At 44.0% G+C, this 5,000-nt stretch overlaps 1 non-coding gene across 1 annotated transcript; it reads left to right on the top strand.

Moving 5' to 3' along the window:
• The first annotated feature begins 2,813 nt into the window (after nucleotides 1-2,813).
• Nucleotides 2,814-4,719, top strand: LOC123718255. The gene has a single exon (XR_006754957.1). It is a non-coding gene; the product is annotated as a small subunit ribosomal RNA (ribosomal RNA).
• The last annotated feature ends 281 nt before the right edge of the window (nucleotides 4,720-5,000 follow it).

The following is a 5,000-nucleotide window of genomic DNA, read 5'->3' as shown; positions in this document are numbered from 1 at the left end:
ATACTTGACAGAGTAGATACTATCTACATATCTATCGACAGAGTTGTAGATATCGTGCCGTTGAACGGCATCTTGTCGCGTCGCGTGGCGATCTTGTACGAGAAACATTTTCCTCTGACATTGTATCGGAATAATTATTATAATTCATTATTATACATACATACATACATACATACATACATATTATTAATAAATATAATTGTTTTTTTTGTTTTTTCTTTTCTTCAAATAAACCCACATTGCCATTTCTCTGAGCGTGTGCTGCGAGCTTCAACGAGAAACATTCGGCGCGAAACTGTCGAGCGGCCGGCCGTCGCGCGCCGCACCTGTACGAGAAACATTTTCCTCTGACGTTGCATCGGAATAATTATTATACATACATACATACATACATACATATTATTAATAAATATAATTGTTTTTTTTGTTTTTTCTTTTCTTCAAATAAACCCACATTGCCATTTCTCTGAGCGTGTGCTGCGAGCTTCAACGAGAAACATTCGGCGCGAAACTGTCGAGCGGCCGGCCGTCGCGCGCCGCACCTGTACGAGAAACATTTTCCTCTGACGTTGCATCGGAATAATTATTATAATTCATTATTATACATACATACATACATACATACATACATACATACATATTATTAATAAATATAATTGTTTTTTTTGTTTTTTCTTTTCTTCAAATAAACCCACATTGCCATTTCTCTGAGCGTGTGCTGCGAGCTTCAACGAGAAACATTCGGCGCGAAACTGTCGAGCGGCCGGCCGTCGCGCGCCGCACCTGTACGAGAAACATTTTCCTCTGACGTTGCATCGGAATAATTATTATAATTCATTATTATACATACATACATACATACATACATACATACATATTATTAATAAATATAATTGTTTTTTTTGTTTTTTCTTTTCTTCAAATAAACCCACATTGCCATTTCTCTGAGCGTGTGCTGCGAGCTTCAACGAGAAACATTCGGCGCGAAACTGTCGAGCGGCCGGCCGTCGCGCGCCGCACCTGTACGAGAAACATTTTCCTCTGACGTTGCATCGGAATAATTATTATAATTCATTATTATACATACATACATACATACATACATACATACATACATACATACATACATATTATTAATAAATATAATTGTTTTTTTTGTTTTTTCTTTTCTTCAAATAAACCCACATTGCCATTTCTCTGAGCGTGTGCTGCGAGCTTCAACGAGAAACATTCGGCGCGAAACTGTCGAGCGGCCGGCCGTCGCGCGCCGCACCTGTACGAGAAACATTTTCCTCTGACGTTGCATCGGAATAATTATTATAATTCATTATTATACATACATACATACATACATACATACATACATACATACATACATACATACATACATACATACATACATACATACATACATATTATTAATAAATATAATTGTTTTTTTTGTTTTTTCTTTTCTTCAAATAAACCCACATTGCCATTTCTCTGAGCGTGTGCTGCGAGCTTCAACGAGAAACATATCTATCAATACAAATGTCTATGCAAAAAAAAGAAAACAAACAAAATCATATCAGTCAATAAAATAAATAATAATATTTTTTTACTACTACTACTAGTACTACTACGTGCTACTACTGCACGCCAATACACATACATAATAAAATGAAAAATCGTCTCTCTCTCGCTCGCTCTACGAGAAACATTCGACGTCCGCTCCAATGCCGACGCGGACTATTGCTCTCGGTATAGATGTGGAGCGAAACAGTCGTGCGCACAGCGTCGACTCGTTCTCGTTGCCGCGCGTCGTTCGTCTCAAATAGACACGAACGACGGACGAGAGAGAATAGAATGTGTTCTTGTTTTTGTGTTTGTGCGAAGTGTGAGAATATTATATACATATATTCGCGCATGGATGATATAGATATGGGTATGGATTTTCGGAGGAAATTATATCAAATTCGTATTTCGAATGCGAGACCGCCGAGATCTTTCCCAGCTCTCTCTCTCTCTGTGTGTGTGGTGTATAGTACATTTTATATATCTCTCTTGTGTCAACACAAAATAACAAAGAATATACATACTACTCCTCCTCATATTTTATATAATATAATATAAAATTATATTATAGCACCGCGTTCGCAGACCGTATGGTGATGTTACCAATCGACCAAGATTTGGGACCGTCTCCCCCGGTGTTATCTGTGATGTTAAAAGAATACGCTTCTAGGCACACCTCAACGCAGGGCGCCTAGCGTGTTCGACACGTGCGCGGTCGCCACGGCGACCGTATATGGAAAGAATGTATAAAAGAGGACGCACACGCGCCCATCGTCGAAACGGTGTGCGCAGCGTCGTGTTGGAATTTATCCCTCAAGCTCCGGGCGTTGATCGTATCTAGTGCGAATCATGCGTGTGTGTGCGCATGTAATTGCCAGCCGAGTTTTAATATGTTTACAATAACGTATTGAATAAAAATTGAGAAGTTGCGTTTAGATGAATGTTCAATTTTCAAATTGTCACAACATCGATTCCCGCCCGCGGGGTCGTGTTCGTTGCAGTTTTATGTCCCTCACAGTGGTCGAGCATCGTTGTACATCACCTCGTTGCGAGATCGTGACGGGACGGCCGCTCGTAGACCGGTCAAAGTTAGTCTATCGATATGAAGCGCGAACGTCGCGTCGCGTGCAAATTCGACGCGTTACGTTCACGCGTGTCGAGAAGGCGCGCGCGCAAGCGCGCGCCCCTCGACGCCGCCGAGCCAGCGGCTCGCCGAAGCCGCGTGACCGCGGTGTAGGCGTGTCGTTTGCGTAAGCAGCTCCCTGGTTGATCCTGCCAGTAGTTATATGCTTGTCTCAAAGATTAAGCCATGCATGTCTCAGTGCAAGCCGTATTAAGGCGATACCGCGAATGGCTCAATATATCAGTTTTGGTTCCTTAGATCTTACTCAGTTACTTGGATAACTGTGGTAATTCTAGAGCTAATACATGCAATCAGAACTCTGACCAGTGATGGGATGAGTGCTTTTATTAGATCAAAACCAATCGGCGGAGGGCCATGCGTCCGAAGTCGTTAATTTTGATGAATCTGGATAACTTTTGCCGATCGCACGGTCCAGTACCGGCGACGCATCTTTCAAATGTCTGCCTTATCAACTTTCGATGGTAGTTTCTGCGACTACCATGGTTGTCACGGGTAACGGGGAATCAGGGTTCGATTCCGGAGAGGGAGCCTGAGAAACGGCTACCACATCCAAGGAAGGCAGCAGGCGCGCAAATTACCCACTCCCGGCACGGGGAGGTAGTGACGAAAAATAACGATACGGGACTCTTACGAGGCCTCGTAATCGGAATGAGTACACTTTAAATATTTTAACGAGGAACAATTGGAGGGCAAGTCTGGTGCCAGCAGCCGCGGTAATTCCAGCTCCAATAGCGTATACTAAAATTGTTGCGGTTAAAAAGCTCGTAGTTGCATTTGTGCGCCGCGCTGTCGGTGCACCGCATCCGCGGTGATACTGACACGTCTGCGGAGCATATCGTCGGTGAGCCGGCGGTAAAACGCCGGTTCAATATCAAAATCCTATCGCGGTGCTCTTCGGTGAGTGTCGAGGTGGGCCGACAATTTTACTTTGAACAAATTAGAGTGCTCAAAGCGGGCTCAAAATGCCGCTTGAATATTTCGTGCATGGAATAATAGAATATGATCTCGGTTCTATTTTGTTGGTTTTCAGAACTCCGAGGTAATGATTAATAGGGATAACTGGGGGCATTCGTATTGCGACGTTAGAGGTGAAATTCTTGGATCGTCGCAAGACGAACATCAGCGAAAGCATTTGCCAAAGGTGTTTTCATCAATCAAGAACGAAAGTTAGAGGTTCGAAGGCGATTAGATACCGCCCTAGTTCTAACCGTAAATATGTCATCTAGCGATCCGCCGACGTTACTACAATGGCTCGGCGGGCAGCTTCCGGGAAACCAAAGATTTTGGACTCCGGGGGGAGTATGGTTGCAAAGCTGAAACTTAAAGGAATTGACGGAAGGGCACCACCAGGAGTGGAGCCTGCGGCTTAATTTGACTCAACACGGGAAATCTCACCAGGCCCGGACACCGGAAGGATTGACAGATTAACAGCTCTTTCTTGATTCGGTGGGTGGTGGTGCATGGCCGTTCTTAGTTGGTGGAGCGATTTGTCTGGTTAATTCCGGTAACGAACGAGACTCTAGCCTGCTAAATAGGCGTCGTCATTCAAGGTGTGCGCGACTCTCGGGGAGCGCAACTCACTGGCGACGTATTAAAATTCTTCTTAGAGGGACCGGCGGCTTCGAGCCGCACGAGATTGAGCAATAACAGGTCTGTGATGCCCTTAGATGTCCTGGGCCGCACGCGCGCTACACTGAAGGAATCAACATGTTCTCCCTGGCCTAGAGGCCCGGGCAACCCGTTGAAACTCCTTCGTGCTGGGGATTGGGGTTTGCAATTATCCCCCATAAACGAGGAATTCCTAGTAAGCGCGAGTCATAAGCTCGCGTTGATTACGTCCCTGCCCTTTGTACACACCGCCCGTCGCTACTACCGATTGAATGATTTAGTGAGGTCTTCGGACCGACACGCGGTGGCCTCACGGCCGTCGGCGTTGCTGGGAAGTTGACCAAACTTGATCATTTAGAGGAAGTAAAAGTCGTAACAAGGTTTCCGTAGGGGAACCTGCGGAAGGATCATTAACGTTGGTTTTTTCTTTTTGTTTTGTTGTTGTCAAAGACTCGCAAAAAAAGAAAAAAATACAAAAACACGTGAATGATACGAATCAAAATCGAATCCGAGACGGTTGACTCTCTCTCGTCGATTCGCGACGTGTGCGTTGCGACACGCTTTGATTAGCGTTCGCTATCGCCTATTGATACTTTGAAATAATATTTTAATTTTTGTGTACAACCACGCAAATAAAAGAGATTTTCTTTCTTTTCATTTGTCGTACACGTTAATGATAAGTATTATTTTCAAA

Source organism: Pieris brassicae, chromosome 14, assembly GCF_905147105.1.
Source record: "Pieris brassicae chromosome 14, ilPieBrab1.1, whole genome shotgun sequence".
In the NCBI taxonomy this organism is placed as follows: Eukaryota; Metazoa; Arthropoda; class Insecta; order Lepidoptera; family Pieridae; genus Pieris; species Pieris brassicae.
Note: the sequence above shows the minus strand (reverse complement) of the source record. Positions and strands in the feature narration are given on the sequence as shown.